The following is a 26,311-nucleotide window of genomic DNA, read 5'->3' as shown; positions in this document are numbered from 1 at the left end:
TATTGGTTGTCTGCCCCTAATAATTACATATGAATATGCTCCTTAAAGAAAAAATGGCTAGATTCTGAAAATGTCATTTGGCTTCTGAGCTGTGAAAGCCTGGGTAAAGCTGTGTAAAGATGGTAAAATGGACTCTTCTGGGCTGTAGGTGCACGTGTGTGTGTATATACATACAACACACACACATATGCATCAGAACAGTATAATCTTGTGAGAAAAAAGGAGAGAAGTCTACATTTCTTTTGGTGGGGGGAAAGAACCTTTTTCTAGCCGTTTTTTTGTTTTGTTTATTTGTTATTAGTCTTATTGCTTATGTTCAAGTGTCTGGAATGCTGCAGTAAGTCCTGGGGAGATGGATTAGTGGGCAGAGTGCAGGTGAGGTAGTCAAGGGTTTGTATTAAGACAGTATTCCTCTCCTGGCTCTGTAAGTTATATGGCTATTATCAATATATATGAGGTGTTATTTTACAAATGCACATGTGCATGCACACCAAACCTCCACCAGACTTTCCACATAGTTAAATCTCTTTGAGAACTTGCACACTGAAGAATATATTGTAATTAAGCAATGTTACTAATTATTTTTGTTATGGATAATTTTGCGACTGTCCTGCTTCTGATTAGGTCAGCACAAGTTTTTGCCATTGGTTAAGTGAGTGAGAGATCAGGTACTATACATTTCTCAGCATATTGTCCCTCTGCTGGTTAGAACATAAGGGACACTATTCTTTCTTTAAAAGTACAAATAAAAATAATATTACATCCCACAGAATATACATATAGTGGGCTAGATCCTTATCTGCCTCTGAGATCTACTTAGTACCCCTTGGGAAGAGGGGAGCGTAAAGGTGGCTCAGGTACACCCCCTTTCTCATGGGAACATCCAGTCAGGGATTCCCCTTAGGTATGGAGAATCTTTAGAGAGCTGGTTAAACTGGTATTGTGGCTGCTTTGCACAGCTGGTGCAGACCATAGAATTGTGGAGATATGTATTGTTTCAGAACTCTGATAGTCCAGCTGATTTGATGTGTTCCATTAAAAGATAGTTTCAGAAAAAGGGGCTCAGCTTTACATGTGTTGGGTTGCTTCCTCCATGCTACAAAGCTGCTGAAGCGTCAGTTTATCACTCTTCCTATTCAGGGTGCTGTTTGCATGGGAGATAAAGGAAAGTGCCCTGTGTTTACTGTGCATCTGAGGGCACATTCTCCACATGAATGTAGAAGTACATAAGAAAAAGATGATTTTTTTTTATTCGGTTGCTACATGAAGGCAGTATTGTAAAGATGCTGCTTGCTATTAAGCATGCTGAAAGGAATTCTGCATCTGAAATTTCTCCAGAGCTAGAGTAGAAAGATACCATTGCCTGCCCCCCCCCCCAAAAAGCTTTTGAAGATTGCTTTGACTAATATTAATATTACTCAACAGCCACTGAAATAATGGAAGTGTTTCCATTGACTTCAATGAGCATTGAGTCTCAGGCCCCTAAACAGCAGCTGGTGACAGGCATTTATCAGGCCATGTTGTTATTTATAAATTCTTCGAGCTGTGATGCTGATATTGCTTAGGCCTGGTCTACACTAACCCCCAAATTCGAACTAAGGTACGCAACTTCAGCTACGTGAATAACGTAGCTGAAGTCGACATACCTTAGTTCGAACTTACCGCGGTTCAGACGCGGTCCACACGCGGCAGGCAGGCTCCCCGTCGACTCCGCGGTACTCCTCTCGCCGAGCTGGAGTACCGCAGTCGACGGCGAGCACTTCCGGGATCGATTTATCGCGTCCAGACCAGACGCGATAAATCGAACCCGGAAGTTCGATTGCCAGCCGTCGAACTACCGCGGTAGTGTAGACCTGGCCTTAGAATCCTTTCCATCAGTGTTATGTTAAAGATCACACATAGTACGGCAGTGTTGGAGTGGTATTACACGGTGGGATTTAAACAAAAACTAGGGGTGTTGCCTTGAGCAGGTTAACATTTGTAACTCCTCCAGGTGTGTAATTTGTAATATATTTGTAAATGGCAGTAGATGCAAATTACTTCAGGAGCAAGGGAGTTTGCAGTGATTCCTTCAGTGTTGTGATGTGCCAACGTAAATGTTTGCTTCAGAATCAGTCACAGTTGTACATTTCTAGGTATGGCACAGCATATAAAATAACTGGCAGCTGGTACTTGGGTGAATGATCAGCTGATTCTCAAACAGTGTCAACCAGCCTTCTGCCAACCGGCAACAAAATGTGCCTAAACTGTTATGTGGAGAATATAACTAATTACATCATTACGAATAGGGAGATGTTAGAGCACCTACAGTCCTTGCAACAAAGCTGTCAAATGCCCACATTTGGTGCATAGTGCCCTTTTCACTGGCTCATCCTCTGAATCCCTCTCCACATCTGCATTATGAAGTGAGTGGAAGGGACCAATACTTTAGAGTCCATGCTAAAGAACACAGGGAGATGCAGACAGCTGCTTGATTGTCTTCTAGATTGTAAACTCTTCAGGGCATAGATTACCTTGTCTTCTGTGTCATGTATAGGACCAGAAACATTATTGGGGTTTATCAAATATATTAGAAAATTGTATGTAATAATTACAAAAATACTCCAAAAAGTGCCACCCCACAACTCTACCAGCTGGGAACGGTGTGTGTAGGAGACAGTCTGCAATTGATTGTGTTCGGTTAGGCCCACTGCACCCACACAAACCCCCTTAAAAGTCAGGAGGAATTTGTGCATAGGCGCAGCCGTCTGCACTCAGGCAACAAATTGCAGGATCAGGACCTTAAACAGGTTAAATCCTCTGAGCCTGAGGCACTCAGATACCAAGTTGGTGTAAAAACCTAGATAGACAGAAGTGGTAGAGAATACACAGATACTGAAAGGCGGGAGGGAGAGATACTTGAAGTTATAGAAGACACAGTGGAAGAGAAAAGAAACTAAAAGAAAATGAGTGATAATCTTTTTTTTACTTTTTAAAACTGAAAATACTTTTGGCCTTGGGATAGAGGAGGATTGAGTCCCACTTCAGACATGATATATACCCCCTAATTTTGCTTTGAAAAGTGCATTAATATGTCACAATTTAAAGATTTAAGGGTAGGTGTGTTTTTTATTTCCTACTGAAACTCTGTTAATTACCTTTTTCTCAAGCCTGGAGTTTCATTCTTTAATTGTAGTAAGCACAAGTGTAAAGAGCAAAGCCCCTAGTGTACTGATGGGACCTGAAGAAACACGGAGGTTAATGATAGCTTCATGCAGACTCTGAGGTCACAGAGTTCAACTCATTAACTATGCATTTTTTTAATAACTTGAAATAATTTTGTTAACCAAGAATATTTGAAATTGCAGTGAAATCCATTCTTTTTCTGCAGTGTAAAATTAGCTTCCACATATATGTGCTGGGTCAATAAGGATTATTATTCAAGATAAAAATATTTGAATAACCCTAAAAGTAAAACTTCAGTAAAAATTACATCATGCAACCATGCCATCTGTAGCTGTGATCTCTTCATTTTTCATACATGGATGAAAGGATCAGGCCTTGTCAGGACTGAAAAACCAGTTAATGAGCTAACAACTAGTTACTTTAAAAATGACAGAGGAAGCAGTATCAGGAAGTAAATTTAGAGGACTGGAAATTGAGCACATTGAACCTTCAGACTCATCTTATATAGGGTCTTTAGGTTTATTCTGTGCTTTGTGCTAACTTGTACCTCCTCATAGTCTTTGGCCAAGATCTTAACTACAGATATTCATTCCTTCATTACCACTCTTCAGCATGGATCAGATTTCAGGATCAGGACCCTAGTTTGTAAAGAACGTTTAGGAGCCCTTGGGATGAAAGATGTTATAGAAATTATCAGTATGTATTTGCATTAGAGTTGTGCCTTGAGGGCCCAATCAAGATCAGATCCCCACTGTATCAGGTACTGCACAAACAGATAGTAGGAGATGGTCCCTGTTCAGAATTGTTGATAGTGTAAAGCCCCAATCCTGCATCGTTATGTATATAAGTGGACTACTGAGCCTGCACTGATCACAGTGCAAGATTAGAGTATAAATAGTAAAGACAGAAGAAAATATTATTCCCATTTTACAGATGAGAAGCTGACTCAGAGTCATTAACGACTTGCTCAAGGTCAAACAGGAAGTCTGTGGTGGAGCTGAAAATTAAATCCAGATCTTCTGAGTCACAATCTAGTTTTAACAACAAAACCATCCTTTCTCTCTGGAAATATAAGTGGTTGTTGTTACCATTGTTATAATTATTATATTTTAAAAAACAAATCTACTGTAATGGTCTCCAATATTAGCAGCATCAAATGATGAAGAAAAGAAGACATTTGTTTAGTGTCCTGATGTCTAACAATATGTGATACCTGAAGTTGGTAAAATCCCTGGAAGCATATATATTAGGAAACATCTATACTCTAAAATGGCACAATTAGCCATTGTGATTAACTATATTTGGCATAATTCTTTTTTTAAAGGGTCATTTTCTTGCAAATATTCTGTTTCTGTTTGTAATATAACATCGGTTCAACACAGGCAATCTATCATTGTTTAAAAAGTTACACAGTGCAAAGAATGTATTATTGAGATGTATAGTGTTTGTAAGCCTGCTCTCAGATTGATAAATCATGTCTTGTGCTGTGGAAAAGCCAAGAAATGAATTGCTTTGCTATGACCTTGGGGTCTGAGATTAGTCAGTTTGTCTATTAGACTTTTCCAGTGTTCTTTTCACTTCATTTATTCCTTCTTTTCTAAAGAGCCAAGAAGCAGTAGACTTATAGCAAGTTACCAAGGCTTGATATCATCAGTCATTTTGGAAAAGCAGGGTACCAAAATGCTTTGTATAATCTTGGTTTTGTATTGGGTTTAAATAATTTGAGTGTCATGTTCAATTAATATATTGTCTGCATCCAATTTATATTAATTAACACTTGAATGTCACACCTAGCATCAATGAAAACTGAAAGGGGAAACCCTGTCCTGGAAATTTTTCAAAAATGTCTGACTATGATATGGACACAGATGAATGAAACGAGAGAGGCCTCAAAAATGTGTGTGTGAAAATACAACAGGTGGGTGGTTTGTGGCCTTTTAATTTTTGACATGGCACAATGTGATGCACCAAAATGTCAATGTAAGTCAATAACTTTAACTTTAATCATGCTGTCACCAACAATTCAACACCCTTGGTGGTTTGTTGGCAGCAGGGTTCAAACTCAGAAGTTCTGGATCTAAAAGTATGAGTCTCTACTACTTGAGCTAGAAAATGCAGCTGTTACTGCAAAGCTGTAGCAGATCCATTAACCTCTCTCTGTGACGTAATGACAAGTGAGAGAGAGAGAGACAACAACACAGTGTAAGTCTGGGTTACATTGAGCACCCACAATTCCCACTGACTTCAATGTGAGTTATTCATGCGCAGCATCTATGAAAATGAGGTACCTAAAATGGAGTTTTTCAATTTAAAAATGTTGGTTTTAAGCTCTTTGTTCCTCAGTTTACAGATCTGTGAAATGGGGATAATATCTTACTTTATGTAGGTTTTAAAAGGTTTAGAGCTTGATTTGAAGCCAACCGACTCAATCTCTTAAAGCATTAATGTTTGTAAAGTTCTTTGATGAAAAATGAATAGTAGTACAAAGCATTATATTTATAAACTAGCTGCTACTTCTAGGTTTGAAAAGTCTGGATTTTGAAATGTTGTGTTCAAATACTTTATCTAGTTTATTCACAAGGAGATGGCTCCTCCTTTATGCACTTTAAGGCCCTGATCCTACAAAGATGTAAGTTGCGTGACTCAGAGTCCATATAGCCACATGTGAGAATCTTTGCAGGATCGGGTCATAGGACTGTGGGGCTGGCTGAAATGGATGCAATTTTCTTTTACAGTAAAATGCAGCAGAACTATTTTCAAACCGCAGTTAGGCAGCTCTATTTTTTCCCCTCTCTTTGAAAGCTTGTACCCAGATTAATATATCCTGCCTAAAGGGACACAGTTACTGTACCTTGGGATCAAAATCCTCCTTGCATTAGTCTGCTTCAGATATGCATAAAAGATATATTTGGCTCCAAGTCAATTTGTTCATGTACAGCCAAAGTGCCAAATAAGTGGTGCAGAAATTATAGGATTATATTGTAATATTTTATCATGAGGTAATCAAAGGTGACATATATTAATCTTTCAAATGCTTTACAAAGCCCATTTGCTGGTGTGAATTTATAACGTGTCCAGCTACCCTCAAGTAAAAATTGAAGGGCAATTTTGTATTTTCCTTCATTTTTCCTCAGTAATCTTTTTTGTGTCTTGTGATATTTTTGTTTTTGAATCTTTATTATTTATCTCAGAATCATTGTATATATTTTTTAAAAACAAGTATTTCTAAATCATGTTTTTCTCAAAATTATATTATTTCTAAAATTTCACGTAGAGCCCTAGAATAAATCCTGCAAGGTGATCAGGACCTTAAACTCCCATCAACTTCTGCCGAACTTTGAGATGCTGCTCCTGATTTAATGTCCATTGAAGTACCTGGAAAGTCTCCAATTTACTTCAGTGAGCTTTGGATCAGATCCATAGTCTGCCGCATAACTAATTTCTTATAGCTTCATTAAAGGGGCACTTCTGTGCTGAAAATGACACGTAATAATCATATACTGTACTGAGCTAAGATGCACCAAGAGCTCTGAACTGACAGAGAGATTAAATTGTTGTTCAGGTACTTCCTGCCTTTCTGACTCCAGATGATATCCAGAGGTAGGACCTCTACCTCATTTGCTCCTAACAGAGATAGAAGTTGAAGGGGTGGTCTGCTGTTGTCTGCTATCTAATCCATGAACAGTCTGGAAAGTTGAAGTAATGGTTTCACAATCAAATCTTCATGTACCTGTAACTCATTAACTAGTAAGAGAATCTGCTGATCATGGTGAACAAAGCAGATTAATTTAACAGGTGGAATTTCCTGCCTAGAAAGTAAACATTGGTTTTGCTCCTGATGAAGCCTCTGAAAATGCATACAACTAAATGACGCATGTAATTCAGTCATGGACTAAGTGTGTATCATGATTGCTTGAGGTGGGAGAGTTGGTTTGCCAGTGTGAGAATCTGTCTTGCTAAAATGAACTTTCCTGTTCCTTTGCACATTTGCTGAGAGTGTTGGCTGGCCCCATACAGCTAAAATTATGTTTGCATTTGCATTATAGCCACCTATTTTTAGGTCTTCCTAAATTACCTATAAATTCCTTTCTGAAACGTTGCCTTTCATTCCTAGATGGATTTCTTTTTAAATACAATTTTTGTGGGGGGAAAAAAATCTGTTCAGCTCTTTGAAAATTGAGTGTGCAATAAAAAAAAAAAAAAATCCGGACTCATTTCAGGTGCTTTTCACAGCTTCTGAAGCTTCAAAATACTATCATTTTTGGACTAAATGGCCTGACTATTGTTCGTTTAAAATGCAGGCTAGTCAAGACTTCGGGCCATTTTTTAAAAAAAGCAGCTGAAAAACAACAGTGATTTTGTTTCACAGTTTGCGGGCCATAAGCATGAATTGTGACAAGGAATGAAGGTGCTCCGTACAGCTCTGCATGTGAGGAGTTCTAAGGAGAACCTTTGACATCCCTACCTATCACATGGGTGATTTGAGGTGGGGAAACAGGGCAGCTGCAAGTGGAAGCTACCTAAAGGAAAGAGCAGAAAAGGCTGAAAGCTGGGATGGCCTTGCTCCGAGTTCTGAGTTGCTTTGTTCTTGTTTAGGATCCTTTTTGTATTAATAAAGCAGCTCAGCAGAAAGGGACTTGAATTGAACCATACTTTTGAGGCTTTATTTTATCTGTCCTGGCTGAGCTATCTGCCCCCTGGCTTGAATATATATCGGTGGAATATTTCTCAGGTTCCATGCTCATCTAGGCAGTTGAATAATTTTCTGATGAGAGTATCTGTTCCATTCTGTTGAGTCAATTGTCAACTGTTAAAAATGCCTTTCAATATATTCAGAGTTGGGCTGCCTGGTCATCTTAATCCCCCCGCTACGCACGTTTGCCCATTGCAGCTGACTAAGGTTCTCAGAACACTTTGTGGCCTGGCATAGTGTGAGCTATGATACCTATTATCTACAACATGATAAATTAAGGATGCAAATTCAGCCCTCTAATTCTGGATTCCTTTGCTTGTATCTGTTTAATGTGAATCCTTGATATTAACCCTATATAGGACAAATCTTGCTCTCTGCTCTGTGGCTGTAGCAGAGCCCACTGCACTGAGCTGTTGCCAGTTTGGGAGAGGTCAGAGGCAGAATTTGGGGAGCACCGTTTGTGTCATGCAGCTCAGCTCCTGTGAGCCCAGAACATGCGTACAAAAAAGATTTTTCCGGTTTGGAAAGCAATTTCTCTACCTCAGCTGTTGTGACATACACACATGATAGTGATATGAGTCCATCTGAAGGCTATATGCAAGGAGAGAGCAGGGACAATGAATCACTATATGAATGCCCCTGTCATTTCTCCCCTCGAGTAGAGTGCAGGCAGCATAAAGGCTACTGCAGCCTCAGGGCCACAGTACAGGCTGCAGTTCGGTGGAGGATGATGATTCTTCTTCCTTACCCCCATGAAAAACCCCAGCTGCTGGGTCTGTGCACTGCTTTCCAGGATTTGTCCTTTTGTGTGTATATTTAAATACTGCACATTTAGAAACTGATCAGCTCAATAATTATTAGTTCAAACTGTAACATCTGTGATGGTTAATGGCTTCTGCATGGCTTTTCTTTTTTCCTCCGGTTTGTGTCAGTTTTCCAAGTCATTTTTACAGCTGGTTGGGAAACATGCCTGTGCAGAGAATCATTTCCCATATCATGGGAAATAGAAATTATCTCTAGTTGCATCTTCAGGCATTAGTAATTTCTGCCACTGGAGGCTGTTTTCCGAAAACCTATCTGACTTCTGAATTGGTTTTCTGAGAAGACAACCCACTAGTACTTTAAAATCAGATGACTTTCTGGCCTTCTGTCTACTATATCCACTCCATTGTGTCTCTATTTTAATGTAAAAATTACAGAAGTGTGATGCTCTGTTTAGTAGATTGGCTGCCAGTAAGAGCTATTTGTGACAAAGACTTAGCTGATATGCCAATCAATGCATGTGTATACCAGTCAGGATCGAGGCTGATCTAATCTGTGGCTGCTATAAATGTTGCAGAGATATGGTTTGACATTGATTAGAACAACAGGGATGCCTCATAAAATTACAGTGAAATAGGTTAAATGCACCAATTCACTATCAAATAGAAATGATAAGGTTGCTTCTACAATTATAATAGGGCAAAATGTCACAACCTTTGTGTGAGAAATCCATCCACACACAATAGTTCCATTGAAACATTAGTAAAGACTGTAAGATTGGATCCTTGGGCTTTGAAGACCTAACAAACAAAACCTTAGCTGACTTCTTTGATACAACTATTATTTTATAGTTAAAACTATTATTTCTGTAGAATTAGAGTTAGCATCAGGCTCCTACCGTGTGTGAACACATAAGTAGGAACAAAGGGAGTATGAATGGATATCAAAAATAAATGTGATCGGCTCAGGGTTGCTTTTATCAGTGTTGCTGTCATGTATTTACATCTGTAGATATGTGTATCCTAATAAAAAGAGAAGTTCCAGAATGGTTATTACTTTTTCACTCTCTACTAACTAACTGATGGAAGAGCCGATCATAAGTCATGTCAGCTTGTTGGACTTATGAGTTTGCACATTTTAGGAAAGCAATGCAGATGTTTTAAAGGGGCATAAGCTTAGAAATAACAAAGGCTGTCGGTTGTCTAACAAAAAAGAGGGGTAGGGCAAATGTAACTGGGGAAAAAGAACAGGAGAAAGGGACAAATGAATTGCTATGGAGAAGGCCATGATATTGTATTGGCATAGGCCAAGATATGTGTTTCTATTTCTGTGGGGTACAGTAACCAGGCCCAGCCACTTCCCTTTTGCTCCCTCATGACCAAGGGTCACACTGTAGGCAGCCTGCATCAGTTTCCCCTCTTGGAATGCCCAGGCTTTTTTCTTGGTCAAAAATACCCCTCCTTGAGGACTAGGTTTATTAATATAACATAAATTACACATAAAACTCAGAATACCAAAGTCCATGCATGGTCCTCACAACACAAGGTTTCTCTTCCTCCTCTTTTCAGGCTTTCCTGCCTGGGACCTTTGCAATTTCTCCCCTGCTTAGTCAAGGTCTGTCCCAGGCCCCTCTGCCTGGGACAACTCCCCCGGTCTCAGGGTTATGCCTGACAGCCTTTCCTCACTCTGCCACAACTCCCCTCCCCTTCATTGCAACTTCCTGCTGCTCTTTATAGGATAATCACCTTGCTCTCTCTCTCCCAGATGTGGCTCATTCTGTAATCAGGGTTAATGAGCCTCAGACTTCAAGGGGCGAGCCATCTAGTTACAGGTACTCTTGTCTACATTAGTGACTCCCAGTCTACAGTCTGTCAGCCACTGATGACCCATGGAGTATTTGGTGGTGGTTTACACAGAGATGGCTGGTCACATGATGTTGGCTGTCCTTGTTTCCAAATGCTTCTATGGGAGTCTAGGGTTTTCATTGGAAAGCAGAATGTGGATGCCTGTAAAAGCATCTGGATTAAGGAGAAGGAATTGTCCTACATAATTGCTGCTACATAAGAGGAGGAGGAGCAGAGGAAATGTGCTGCCAGCTATCATTGGTGAGGAATATACAGGGAAGAAAGGAATGAGGCTGCCAGATATTATGACAACAGAAGCAAGGAGAGAAGAGGATCAGATGGTTGGGCAACATGTCTGGTGGCAGAAGGGAAGCAAGAAGTGAGGAAACGTGTGCAGGGGAAGAAGAGGTGAAGTGGACCAGGCAGCAGAGAAGCTTGTAGAGGGGAGCAGGAGGAGACAAAAGATGGAATGGTTATGGTGGGAAGAGCAAAGTGTGTGATTAACTCTTTTTCAAGGAGGATGCAACAGTTATTGCATTAGAAGCTGCTAAAAAGTCTTCTTCAATATTACTTTTCCACAAAGGCAATTACTGTAATTGCCACAAGGATGTTAAGAGATTGTGAATGAGCTGGAAAGTGATCTGTATAATCACAGTGAGAGAGGAGGCAGGCTGTGAGAACTATCTCTTTGTTAAGATGTGGTTAAGATGGGAACCAATTCTTGATATCTATCTCTGTTTAGATATCATCTTCATCTGCTGAGGGTAAAGGGCATAAGCTGGATATGGGAATGATTGACCTTCCTGGGAGCCACATAAATCCTGAAGCAGATTCTGAAAACAATTTAAACCATGTAAAGATTTCAAAATTATAGGTGCAAGTAACTCTAATCCGGTCAGGGCAGTTCATTTAGGGATACATTTGCAGAACAATGCATGGAAGTTTAGAAATGTAATTTCCATTAGGTGAGAAAGGCAAGTCCCTACTGGTTGGCTAGTGCTACAAGTTGTCAAGCAGGAGCATACACTGTAATGAGGTACCAAACTACTGTTTCTGGTCAGGATAATGATGGAGAACCAGGAATCGATGGCTATTTTCTGGGATGATCCCTCCTGCCCACAAGAAAGAGGGAAGTGCATTGTCCCTTGCACACCATTCTGATTTCAATATGACAGTTCCATTGGGGCTTTATAATGTTTGAAGACAATCACTGCATAATTCCAGCATGTGCCATGCTACTGGTGGAAGTTAAGGCCAACAGGTCCACATAAGTCAGGTGCCCATCCATGAAGTTCTGAGAGGTAAGACTTAGCATCCACTGTGTTGGGAGGCTTTTCCCCCTGCCAAATCCATAAAGCCCCAAGCTCCTTCCCCCTGAGGGGACACTATTATTAAAAACTCAATAAAAGGAAACTCAGTTTTCCCATCCCTCCATCTCCACAACTTCTGGGTTTCTCCAAAGGTAGGGACCAAAATCACTCCAGGTTTGGAAGTAAAGGGACCACTTGAGGGGGAAAAAGTTTACACTGAGGTTTGTGGTTATAGAATTTTACAGTTTATGTGATTTAGTGGCTCAGAGATGTTGTTTGTATTTATTGTTGGAATTGTCAGGGGCTAACATTTCTGGCTTATCTCTGTATTTCATGTTTTGTTTGCATTGTGTTGTAGTGCATCACTATGCATCCGGTTACTTTGTGTCAAGCCCTAGTGATTCATCTACTGATGTGCTAATCTGCTGAGTATGTGGTGTGTTTGCTTTTCTTTTGTTTATTTATTTGAAGCATAGTTACAATACGTCCACCTTGCTAAGAGAAGTAAAAAGCTTTTACCCATAATCCACCCGGGTATTTGTCAAGATTTCAATCTTTTTATTTTACTTCATGTGTAATAGTGAAACTTTCTAGGTTTTCATATACCTGCATCTCTCCCATTCATGCTTCTTTGACATCTGAAGTCCCTTGACAAGTTGATGATTGTATATTTTAACAGTTTTGTCTTTCACTGAGGGATATACAAGCCTCAAGCTTTACTGTTACCAGTCAAGCAAGAAGATAGTGTCTTTTTTTATAGGAACTCTGAGTTTCTTACTGGAATTTACACTGAAAAACTAGAAATCTCCTGCAGGACAGGTGGAAAGTTAGAGCTCCAGAACTGTGAGAATTTTTTTTTATATGAGAGAACCATGGCCATTGTGAACTCTCATGTAAATATTGGGAGCTAAATTCTTTCATCAAATGTGTTGAGTGGATCTTAGATGAATGGCTTGTATCTTGGATGCTGTGGAAATCCTCTGGAGCCTTCTGTATACTTTATAGTGTTTTATACCCTGCTCCATTCCTGTCCTGTGTATCTCTCATAGAGCATGTGGCTTGACCAAAAGGCTCTATCTATTTGGTACCTTTCAAAGCACTGAATTTACTTAAACTAAGATGGGTTCAAAAATGTGTAATATAAGCAGTCAAATCAGTGGGAGTTTTGCCTGAGTAAGGACTGCAAGATGTGGCCCCCTTTCGAAACACACAACATGGTTTTCTGTGGAGTGGAGCAGCTACAACAAATATGATATTAATATTAAAGAACTCCAGATGTGTACATCTGATTGCCAGTTGTGTCTGATCACATTCTGAACTAAGAACCAGGCAAGTTATTTATAATAAAATGCAAATATTTATGAACTGTTTTATAGAATATATATTTGCATAACTTCCATTCAAAGGGCACGCTCCAATGTCCACTGAAGACAATGGGAGTATTTTCCAGTGACTTCAGTGGCATTAGATCAGACCCTCAGTTTGCAACAGCCCCCTCTGAAAAAGGTAGTTTTTCTTTTCTCTCACATTAATGTTTGTGTTTCCCTAGGGTGACCAGACAGCAAATGTGAAAAATCGGGACGGGAATTGGGGGTAATAGGAACCTATATAAGAAAGAGACCCCAAAATCGTGACTGTCCCTATAAAATTGGGACATCTGGTCACCCTAGTTTCCATTCTTAGCAAACCTGTGCAGGGGCTTTGATTTTCAGTGATTCACAGAAGTATATGGAGTTGGTTCATGCTTTGGCTTTAAATAAAATTAATATCTCAATGTGAAACCCAAAATGATCTACCCAGCAAATTCAGCATGATGCTGGGTAGATCTAGTGCACACTTTTTCCACACAGAGAACTAGGGAACCTTGCTTGGGGAAGCACCTTGCTGCTGTTTTGACCAGGATCCATTGAAAACATCCCTATCTCCTGGCTAATGCTTGCTTCTGATGGTAGTATGTTGATAGCTAGGTAGCAGGCCCAGGCAAAAAAGCCTCCGGCCGCCCCCACCCCCCAGCGCGGGGTGGGAGGGCGAACGAAGCCCCGGGGGGAGGGCGGTGAGCCCCGGCCGGGGCTCCGCTCTCCTCAGCGGCCGGGGGGAGGGCGGCCGGAGCCCTGGGAGGAGGGCGGAGTGCCCGGCCGGGGCTCTGCTCTCCCCGGCGGCCAGAGCGCCGGGGGGAGGACGGAGTGCCCGGCCGGGGCTCTGCTCTCCCCGGCGGCCAGAGTGCGGCGGCGAGCCCCGGCGCTCTGGGCTCCGCTCTCCCCGGCGGCCGGAGCCGGAGCGCTGCGCCGCCCCCCTCCAGGTGCCGCCCCAAGCACAAGCTTGGTGGGCTGGTGCCTGGAGCTGGCCCTGCTAGGTAGGGGAAGGTTGGTGTGTTAGTTGAATCCGTGTTTTAGTGCAACACAGTGTGTTGTGTAGGAATTCTTTCCTACTGGTTGCATGTGAGGGAGAACCCCCTGCACATACAGAAGAAAAGGAGCACATATTTTACCTGGGTCAGCAGTAAAGCTAGCTGAATAACTTGATCAAATAATTTCACCTTTTTTTCCAAATGAAATATATAACAGATGCCTTCATTATTCACTCTACTTTCATCAATAGCTAAGTTATTTTTAAGTTACATTGTAGTCATATAAAAACAAATGTAATTTGAATGAGTAGATACTGCTTTCAGATATACATATGCATTGTATACTGACATTTTTTAAGCTCTTAGTTCACAGTTTGACTGATACATTGGTAGTTTGGACTTCAATATTTTGGAATCTTAAAGAAAGGTACAATGATAGAGGCACTTTAAACAAAGGGCTTTTGTTAACTAACATTACATAAGATTTTTATCACTGAAAGTCATTACCTTACATTACAGTCTGTGTCCATGAACTGTGAATTAAGCGGATTAATATAAGATCTTAACAGCTCCAGAAGAGCTGTAGAGTGAATAATCTGCATTTACAAAAATACCTAAATAAATATAGGATTTGCAAGTTTTGCTGCTGTAATCTATTGTATCAATTCTCATTAACTTATGGGACTTTTGGGTCAAGTACTACTATTACTTGCATCTTTATCATGTCATTATTTTTTGAGTGCATTACAATAGTATCTAACTCATCTCTTAGAGTAATCAGAACTACTTTTAATACTTCTATCTTGAAAAGGACATAGAAAAAAAAAGGCAGCGGGGGGGGTGGGGTTGGGAATTAGAGGGTGTTCAGAGGTAGGCAATGAGAATAATTAGGGCGTGTAAAACTCTTATATGAATAGAGCTTGAACTGTTGACTGGGATTTCCTTATCTTAGAGATGAGGCAAATGGGAGGAGAGACAATAAAAGGATATAAAATAAGGAATGGTATACAGAAAGGAGACAAGGTGATTTTATTTACCCTGTGTCAAGATACGAGAACAAAGAGCTACTGTGTAAAATTGAATAGTTACAGTGATAAAAGTGATAGAAAGCAAATAGTTTTGCAACACACAAATAGCCCATGGATCTCATTGCTACATGATATATCACTGAGGTCAATATATCAGCACAATTCTAAAAAGGATTAGATATTCATATGGATATGAACAATATCCAGAGTCATCACAGTAAATATATTTTGTTTATATTTTGGAAGGGGTATAAATCCTCATGCTTCAAGGGCTTAAGCCAATGTCTATCTACTGAGAACTAGAAGGAATTTTTCTCTAAGAGCAGTTATCCTGTAACTGCCTACAACAGAGTTTCTTAAACCATCTTCTGAAGCTTCTGTATTGGCCACTGTTGGAGACAAGATACTGGACTGAACGGCCCTTGGTATGTGGGAACACTTTTCCTCACCAAGGCCCCAGTTCTGCAATCTGCTCTGCACTTACTCCAATTACTTGAATTGCTTGCAGGTTCAAAGCCCAAGTTTATCCTTTTCCATCTGCTTAACATTTTCCTCATTCCCTCCAATAGGTCGAAATGTGTAACTCTTGCCTCCTGAAGTCTATTTGAGTAAGAGCTGTTTTGTTATGGAGCACTAGAATGTGTGCTATGTTTGTGTACTCCTTTGTAAATATTTGAACATTTTTGAGAGGCTTGGTTTTTATTTTTGGTGTTCATCTATGCTAGTTCTGAGGCAGAATAGCATGACATATAGTAGATCTTAAAGAGGAGTTACTCTTTTTTTGTTTTCTTTTAAGTTTTGGTGTGAAAGAGCTGTGGATCATTTTATTTAAAAAAAAATTGAGATATACCTATCTCATAGAACTGGAAGGGACCCTGAAAGGTCATCGAGTCCAGCCCCCTGCCTTCACTAGCAGGACCAAGTTTTGCCATAGACACGGGTTAACCAGTGGACAATCCCCAAAAGATTGTAACTCTTGTTTAGAAGTACTGTAGGTCACATTTGGCTCTTATTGACAGTATGGCCAAGACTTTCAAAAGTGACTAGTGATTTGGCATGTCTACCTCTTTCTCCTGTCTTTAAAATATGGGCATATCTACTCTCTATTACACCCCTGCAACTCCAGTTGAAAAGTGGAGCTGTACAGGTTTAACAGAGCAGAATTTAGCCTGTTATATTTAACTGATGTTAACTATACACAAAGAAGTCAAAGCAAGGAAATTCAAAGATGAATCTCAAGTCCCATTTCAGGGATCTCCAGTCAGTGTGCAGCATATCATACCATATGTGCGTGAGCATATTTCAGACCACACTTGGAATTTTCTGGCTTTGGTGTGCTGTGTGAGAACTCGATCATTTCTTACAGTACCTATTTCAAGGTGCTGTAGAAAGCATGCAGTGCACATAGTAAGTTTGCTGCAATATATCTAGCAAGCTCTCATTTCCTTGCTCTCTTGGGGGAGAGTTATTTACATGCTAGATAAGCCCATTCGTTGCAGTACAATACTGTTAAGATGTCTTCCTTTAATTTTCTTTAAAACCACTCTTATTTTTTAAAAGTGCTAACTAATTAATGTCCCTCAAGGCACTTGTGTTACCATTTTTCTCATTTTAAATTCCTATAATAGAACAGCCTATGTTGGTAAATGATATTCCAGTTTCCATGGTGCTCTTTGTTACAAGTAGCTGCTCTTTTCATCGCTGAATAGTGCAATTTCAATTCATGCTGAAATATCAATGGTAACATACAGCAGCAAATCGTTCCTTTATGATCCTTGTCATTGTTGAAACTCTCCTGTTAAGAATTAAATGTCAAAGAATTTAATGAATATGAAAAGTTTGATTCCTTTTTTCTTTTTACCTTGTGAACCTAAGATATCATCCTTTGTTGTTAGCAAACTAGGTTATTAAAATGCTAACAATGATGATTCCTAAAAAGCTCAGATGCAAGAAGCAGAGGGCATCGTTCTCCCCCACCTCCGCAGTAGCATCTGAGCAAAGTGTTTTGTATTCACACTGCTTGTTACAAGGCTCTGAACTTCTGCAGTTCGTTTTCAGAATGGTAGCAGCCTAGCCAGTCTTGAGGTGTTAGTGTGCCATTTGCTATTACATAAATCAGAAACATATGTCCTCAATATAGATAATAGATATACATGCAAATCAGTGCTGTGAGTTCCACCTCTACCCCAAATCCATTCACAGTCAAGATGTCCTAATCCTTACTATGACAGAGATGGATGATTTGACAGCTAATATATTTCTAAATGTGATATTCCTCTCTTACCCATCTCCTGCTTCATCTCTCTTCCCTGGCAATGACATTATAGTTGTTTGGCAATCGGTTTCAACTGGCTCAGACATCCAGAGCTGTGAGGCCCAGTCAGCTTCTTTCCCAGCTCGGATCCCCTTGTTTGTACCTCTAAGTTCCACACCCGTGGCTGCCAGTTCATTGGCTAGTGCTGTCTTCATGCTTTATGGGAAAGCACTTGTATATGGCTGCTGCTATGTCAGTAGCATTGGAACAGTTTTTATAGCGGGGGGGGGGGGGGATGCTGAAAGCCATTGAACAAAACTGTAAACCCTATATGATGGAAACCATTTCAAGCCAGGGGGTGCAGCAGCACTCCCAGTACTCATGTGCTATGTCTGATATTAAATCTGACGTGAATTTCAGGAGACTTCTTTTTTTCCCTTCTTTTTTTTCTTTTAATACTAAAAATGATTTTGGCTGGGGGCAGTACCTCCTGCTCATAAATCAGGTGTTCAAAAATTCAATCATTCTGAAGTCAAATGAGAACCTGGTGCAATAAAATAGTTCTCTCTCTCATTTTTTAATATATAATTGCCCCCCTTTATAATTTTTTTAAGCCTTCTATTGGGATGTGTGTGTTTATGCATTTCCTGTAGCAGCTGAGGAGAAGGTAAAACTGAGATCTAGGGCTGTAAAATCCAGGTTGGAAGAAATGCTCTGAGCCTGGTAGTTTTCTTCTGCATTTTTGTTTCTGAGCTTGATATGGACTGGTGGTGCCTTTTTTTTTTTTTATTGTTTTAGTATCACATCTCATCATCATCTATGCTACAGGCAGTGATGTAAGTGCTTCCAGAAAGGAGGACTACTTGCCAGTGAGAAAATAAGAAGATAAAGTACATTAAAGAACTGAAGTGGTCTTAAGTTATAGTTCAAGCTATACAACAAATGTCAAATCTGACTTCTCACATCCCTGGTTTATTGCATTTGTGTACTCGTTCTGGGAAGTTTGTGACCTTCTCCATCAAAGATGTCAAACATTGACATTTGATGGAAGCATGGAAATGGTTTACGAAAGAGTTGACTGAGAGCCCAGAGGTGATGATGTATTTTCATGTGAAACATCTGAATGTATGTTTCATCACTTTCTAAAACATGTACTTTTCTACATAGCAATGACGGTGGCAGAGCTTGTGTTTGTACTCCTAGGTCAGAATTAAACCCAGACCTTTATTGCAATGGGTATGTCAGGATCTGATACGGACTAATACATATTGCATTTCTTTAAAGGTGAATAAACATTTGTTGTTGTTAACAGTGCCAGATTTCAGGTTCAAATAATCACAGAAAATGTTGCCTCCTGGGTTCTCCAGGTGCTCCCTTGAAAAGTATCCAAGGAGAGAATCTGGCCTTTAGTCAATACATTGTAAAGCTAAATTTATATGTAAACCACATGAGGACGTATTGCTATGAGACCTGGATTGATTTTTACTCCTATTACAGTGGGTGCACTTAAATAGTTCATGCTGGTTTTCCAGATATTACCAGTTTGAGTGATACTCCCGATACTTAAAGTGGGGATACTGCTAGAACAAGTGATATCTTTGTAATATCTGCTGTAAGTATAAAAGAGTCTTGACAGTACTAATTTTGGTGTAAATAATGTAATATCAGTTAATGATGTGCTGAGTAAAAATCCTTAATGTATGAAAAATACTCTGCAGTCTGTTAAAAGCAGGCAGGTTTAAACGTTTAGATTTTCCACTGCATTCAGGCTGCTTCCCACTCCACTACTAGCACAAATTGACCCTAAAAATGGGGTAGCCAGCCACAGGTTGATCAACCCCGTGTATGAGGATTCTTCTGTGCTATAAAGCAAAAGTAGCTCTCCTCAAAGAGAGCATATCTGGGGGGAAAGGGGTCATGGCCAGGACTTTCCCTATTGGCAGATGCTGAAATTTAGGGCAGCCTTAAGGACAATCTAATTGAGGCTGGAAGACCAGGCTACTGCACAGTCAGCTCAGGACCTGGGGAGTACAAACATGGTTCAATGCTAGTTTTACATACTTGACCCACTACACACATACACTCCTAAGATGTTCTGTGTGCTGTTCACTCACAGCTGAGGATCTGGGCCCTAAATTTTAATATCATTTACTTCAGATGTTTTCTTGAGAATACCAGGAGTGGTTGTCCATTCTGTGCAGGAAGATGCGGGATTTCATTATCAAAATGATATAAAGCCGATTAAAGTGTAAATGTGCAAAAATGTCAAAAGTTGAGCAATGTATTATTACTGTCTTTTATGGTCTAAAACGATAAAAAGTGTGAACCCTCTTTAATTGGTTACACCAAGCTTCAGCTGAACGAGTTCATTCCATTCCTCTGTAAAATTATTTTTTTTTTATGGAAGATACCACCTTTACTAGATGGCAGCCAGGGCTTGAACATATTTAGAATCATTTGTTCTAATGTGCAACCTGGTCAGCCAAACGGAGTTAGAACATGGTATGGCTGTAGTCAACTTTAAACCATGTTAAAAATAACCACTGTGTGAATGGGGCACTTGGCACCAAACCTGCCAAAGGCTTTTGACATATTTACTTCTGCTCAGTCCTGAGACTAAAAATGTTTGGTTTGGACAATATGCTATGTTTATCAATGTTTAGCCCTTACAGCTGGTACCATTATAGGTCTTGAGTTCTTGCTGTGAGAACATTTTATGCTACTCAATGGGTCCAGAAGTCACTGCTGTAAAATAAATAAATAAATACAAATTCAGAGTAGTGAATTAAATCCACTGTTTTAACATCGTTTGACCTGTCCGAGTCAGTTAGTCATGCAGCAGTCCCTTTATTAAGTGAAACCAATTACAATCCAAGCAAGGTAAGTCAAAAAGCAAGTAATTAAAAGCATTTTGCTTCCCTTGCTAAGTGACAGAAAGTGAGAAGGCCTGATTCTCTACTCTGTTACACCTGTCAAGCTGTCACTCTAGCATTAACTTCCTTGGCACATGGGGTGGTGCAAATGAAATTGTGGCTTAATGGCCTACCCTTTCTCTCCCCAGAAAGTCATAATCAAAAGACGATGAATAGAGCTCACTTGATTTAAGATTGTCTGAGCTGCAAGACCATAAATAACAATTCTAGTTCAGAACATATGGATGCTGGGAATGAAACATATTTACAGGCATTGAAGGGAAAAGAACAGTGATTTTCTTCACACAATGTTCCGTACAATAATCAAAATAATAATCACTTATGTCTCAAGGCTACAAGCCTAAAAATTATTGCACATGTTCCCATTAGTATTTTCAAATATGCTCACTAAGGATCTGCAGCAGTGAAAACTGTGGTTCTAAACCACACAGTACACAAAGTTCACAACTTCAAGCCCATTTGTGTTCAATTGCCCTGGGAGGTGGCACCCTTTTTCAGTTCTTTGTGTTCATTTTACACCCTTCCCCCTTCCTGTTACAGAAGATAAAGAAGGTAGCCTTTTCAAACTTTACAGGACAGGTGTGAATCATTTTGATTTCTCCTTCATCATAATGGGTTATATTGTATGCCCCCCATTCTTCATGGGAAATACCAACAGATCTGTGGATGCAGACTTGCAAATGTTACACATAATTTTGTTCTGTCTGTGTGACAGGTGGACTTGATGCATTCATGCATGCAGGTATAGGTTGAAAATTTGTGGGTACAGACCAAAGACCCCATAGATGTTACTCCTAGCCTGTGCGTCATCTGTGCTTCTACTGAGTTCCTGGCTCCTTCTAAGCACTAGTCACATGTTTGCTCCCTTTCTGTGCTGCATTTATTTTCTTCCATGACTATTATTTGGGGAAACTTGTGGCACAAATGTCTTCTGGACTTCTCCCACCATGAATGTGGCCCTATGACCCATGTAATGGACAATTTTCAAATTGCGCAAATCTGGAAGCAATGCACTTACAGAATTGTTTTTAAAAGACTTCAGTGATTCCCTGAGGAAATATCATTGCACAAAGGTAATTCCTATAAAGGAACCTGAAAGTTCTGGGATGGTAAATTTTCAGCACACTAAAGAAATAAACAGTACCTACAGTACTGCATAATGAAAACCAAACTTCATTTCCTGTCATAGTAACATTGTAGCCATGTGAAAGAAGTTAAGACTTTTGCTGATTAGGGTTTACTCAGCTGTAATATTAACTGCTTTTGCCATTATTACAAGATAGTAAATTTATTACTCAAATGATAATAAGTAATTGTTTTAACATTTATTTTGGTACACTGGACTAGTTGCATTATGTTTTGCAAACAATGGGTCTGATCTGGTTCCACTGAAAATTAAGGACTAAAATCCAATTGCTTTCTGCGATAGGATCAGGTCCATAATTTATATTAGCTTTGCACAGTAAAAATATGCAATTTTGCTGGACTAAGTAGGAAATCTGACTTATCATGTTCTTATTATGTGAAAGGGAGAGCTGAGTTCTATGAAAGATTGTGTCTTTTATCAATGAATTTAATATGAAACTGCTGCAGTGTAAGGGTAATACCTCATTAGACAGATAGGACTTTGGCAGATAATGGCTGTTTGTTGTATGCATTACTGAAGACTGAAACCTCCATCTCATTTCAGAATTGCTTTTGCTTTCAAATATCTTATCCACATTAAAATTTGCACCAGTTAAATTAAATAGATGTAGCTGAATCAGTGCACACCCCTAAGTGGATATTCTTATTTCTGTTTTAAGAGTGGCAAACTTCAGATCAGTTTAAACTTGCTCCTAATCATTTTAAGCTGTACTGAAATAAATCTGGTTTCAGACAGACTAAAAGAGTTCACATAGCCTTTTGCACTAATTGAACTAAATAGGTTTAAAATCAGACCTGAAATTGAACTACTTCAGTTCTGCAGGTTGGATAAGCCCACAGTGAGCTCTTCTCTTTTCATGTGTATTATATTCCACCAAAGATATTTAAGGGAGTATGAGCAAATCATTGATTGCTTAAGATCCTGCATTTCCTATATTCTATTTACTTTTATTCTCTGTTTGTGCCTGCTTTACTGTAGTTTTTCTTTTACTTTGCTTTTTATATTTGCTCCTTTGCCTTTATTTGGCTGCTAATCTATAACTGCTCATTTCTCACATCTTCTTGCAGGCCTGTAGCCTCACTTTTTTGTGTATGGAATTTTCTCCTGGACAGTGGACTGAGCTAAAGCTTTAGTAAAATCCACATTTAAAGTGAATACAAGGAAATGATTTTTGGCTTGGCCATGGAACTATAAGGTGTGCGGAGACAACATACTTTATGACTATGAACTCAGCTGAATCTGCTGAGCATATTTTGACGGTATGCCTGTCATTTCATGGAAAGAGCAGCCTGCAGTGGTCTCAGCTCTGAACACTTACAGTTTGTTGTTATAAAGCTTGTCATTAAAGCTGGGATATGAGCTGTAGACCTCTGGGAATGTTCATAACCTGACTTATTGAAGTTGTTCTTCCTATCCCCGGGTTCTCATCTTTTCCTTGCAGTGTCTTCCCTGTATGTTTCTCTTGAAAATATTTACAGTAAGTAATGCAGTAGCAGACCGGATTTCCAGATGAGCTATGATTTTACTGTACTTAGGGTCAAATCCTAAACCCAGTGTACAGCCTGAGTAACTGGGCTGTGACCTAGGGAGGTCCACAGAATCCAGGAAGGAAGAAATTCTCTCCCGGTCCATAACTAAGTAGTGGAGCTCTGACAGTAGGGGCAGATGAATGACTTTTGCATCTATATAGTTACAGGTTTACCAACTCCATTCCTACCCCCTAATTTTTCTGGGGTGCAGGGAGCCTCTCTCACTTGTGTTCCGTGAAGCAAATGGTGTGCACACCCCCAATTCAGATTTCCCTGTTCCTGCATTGGAACTGCACCATATGTAGGGCAGGATGGTGGGATTTGCCCCTGAATAGTAACTAAACATGGGTAAATCTTAAAAAGTATAGAGGCCTGGTTCAGTTGGGATAAGCACCCAGATATTTGAATGTTCCCTAAATATTAACTGGCCCACAGAAAGAGAGAGAGAGTGACACTATAGTCCAGTATTTAGGGCAGTCACCTGAGAGGTGGGGAAGCCCTGTTCAAATCCCTACCCCTGAAGCAGAGAAGGAATTGAACCAGGTGAGTACCGCATCCTAGGTGAGATAGATACTTGTTTGCAGCCACATCTTGTAAGAGCAACTGCCGCTTACAAGCAACATTTCCCCTGGGAACACTTTCCCTACGGTGAATTGTCGACACTACCCATAACAGCAACAGCCACTTAGGAACAACATAGCAAAAGGACACCGATATGTTGCTACTAATGAGCGTCTGCTGTATCCTCACCATTGGCCTAAAGGTTGTATCAGAGGCTTCCTCCTCCCCCCTGGCTGTTTTGTGAGGAGTCAGGCATGCTCTTAGCACTCCTACTGGCTCAGGCCCCATAGGCAAGATAGATGTTTCCCTGCCTATAAGCACCTGGTTTGAAGATTATGCAGGGGCTTAGTTGTGAAATAGGTGTCCTGGTGCCTGTGCCAGGCAGCATGCCCAGAAGCAGAACTTTAGGTGCCTAGGGGACTTTGACAGTGAAAATGTAGGTACAAATGAGTTCAGGTGCCTACAGCATTTGGTGGCAGCTGATCAGGGGTTTTGTGGATCTCAGTTGTACCTAAATTTGGATTTTATATGCATAAGTTCCTTTGTGGATTTGTTAAGTGTCATAAACCTTTCAAATAACAGATTGTCTCTCATATGACCTTATGGATAAATAATATGTAACAGGTCCTGTTAGATTCATAGAACATCAGGGTTGGAAGGGACCTCAGGAGGTCATCTAGTCCAACCCCCTGCTCAAAGCAGGACCAATCCCCAGACAGATTTTTGCCCTTGATCTCTAAATGGCCCCCTCAAGGATTGAACTTGCAACCCTGGGTTTAGCAGGCCAATGCTCAAACCACTGAGCTATCTCTCCCCACCCCGCCCTTTATTAAATGCAATGTAAACATATGCCCACTAATATGGAGTATTAATATGGATCCAGAGTATCCGGAGCTAATTTACTTCTCTGAGAATGCTCACTTGCGGTTGTTTCATAACTACAGTTTTTCTTCTGGCATTAGAGCTACTCACATAATAGTGAAAGGATTAATTTATGAGATAGAGGTGAATAAATATATCTTATTGCAGGCTGGGAATTCTCTCTTCAATTTGACCAGTAGAAAAGACTCTTTTAAAGCTCCTACTTAGTATTTTAACATAGTGTTCAGATCTGGCTTGATGTACTATACAATGATTAGGTGACAAAATGCAATTCTGAACTGATGCGTCAATGAGAAATCAACCAGGGCTGGATTACTCATCCCTTAAATCATGAAACTGGATCGGCACTTTTGTCAAAATTTGCCGTTGCAAGCAGCCATCTAACAAGCAGCACTCACGGGTATTACATGATAATGTATTGCAACCCCCTAAGGGCCTGATCATGTTGGGAGAGAAAAAAGAGGTACAGATGGAGCACTTCGTTTACATAAGAGCACTAAGAACTTAGAGGTCACCAAGCCTCTTGTTCTGCTCAAGGCTTTTGGTAACAAAACATGATGATTCCCCATCTTCAGGCAATGTAATGAATGGCACTTGCTGACTAGTTTTTTGGTTTTTGTTTTTTTTGCTATCAGCAGAGTTTAGTGCTACTCAACATAATGAGCCAGGACTCAGTGTGCTAAATACACTCAGGTTTTAAAGTGCTTTTTACTTCTTTGGTTTTGAACTGCCATTGTATTTTAGAGGACATTATATTGAGATCTGAATTAGAGGCACCTGCAGTGCTAAGGTTCTATAAGGGTTGATAAGTACTCAAGATGAAGAGCAGACAGTTTTAGCTCAGGTAGTTGAAGGTTTTGGCTGCCTGAACTCAAGAAAGTCAGAACAGGAGATTATACCAGCAAGTAGAGGACATATATATTGGTAACAATGCAGTAATTTCATGGCCCAGGCTTTCCCACCAGTACTTGAACTCTGTATTGTGTGCTATCCACTCCGCCATTGTCTCTTGCATTGAGTGACATGTACAACCTGATGGGTTCCCTTTTTCTTTAGTTACCTGAGACTGTGGGCCTCTTCCTGTAATAGCATTGGGCTTATGCAATGCCACAATGTCCATCATATTGCAATCATTGCTACATGATCCTCTTATCTAATTATCTCTTTAGTTTCTATAGTACTCATCACCATAGTTTCTAATGCAGTTAATATGGGGAACAGTGACACCACCACTTCATTTTTAACATCTCTCATTCCATAACCTCCTTTCAACTTGAAAGCTCGGTAAAGGTATCTGCAACAAGGTGTTCTGCCCCTTTAAGAGCCAGGCGGCCTGGAGCCAGCCAGCCCTGTTTTCAGGCAGACCCCTTTAAGGACAGGCATTTGGACCTGGTAGAAGGGATTCTCAGACCCAGCTGGAAGGGGGTGAGGTAGTTATTAGAGCCAGAAAATGGCTCAGCTGGTGGGAGAGCTGCCAGGAGCTGGGTGGTGATGGTGGTAGTGATAGGAGGAGGAGGAGGAGGAGGAGGAAGTCCCTGGGCCAAGGGAACAGCACCACTTGAAGAATGTTGGTTCCTAGGGTTATGAACCCTCCAAGATTGTCTTGGAGTCTCCAGGAATTAAAGATGAATCTTTAATTAAAGATTATGTCATGTGATGAAACCTTCAGGAATACATCCAACCAAAATTGGCAAACCTATGGGTTCTCGTGGCAGGCACTGGAGTAGGGGACTCCAGGATGGCTTATAGGAAGACTGGGAATAACTTTTTTGTGTGTTTGTGTTTTGAATAATAAATTAAGCTCTGAGGAAAAGGGCCTGATCTAGACTTTGGGCATGGCCTATATCCTTTGTAGG

The 26,311-nt window shown here is 40.2% G+C and overlaps 1 protein-coding gene across 1 annotated transcript in view; it reads left to right on the top strand.

The window, feature by feature from the left end:
• The window catches only part of SLC7A11 (solute carrier family 7 member 11), a 69,956-nt gene that overhangs the window by 29,340 nt on the left and 14,305 nt on the right, over positions 1 to 26,311 (top strand). The window lies entirely within an intron of this gene.

The sequence above is a fragment of the Emys orbicularis genome, chromosome 5 (assembly GCF_028017835.1).
Source record: "Emys orbicularis isolate rEmyOrb1 chromosome 5, rEmyOrb1.hap1, whole genome shotgun sequence".
Lineage (NCBI taxonomy): Eukaryota > Metazoa > Chordata > Testudines > Emydidae > Emys > Emys orbicularis.
The sequence above is the reverse complement of the archived record's forward strand: the minus strand, read 5'-3'. Positions and strand labels throughout refer to the sequence as shown.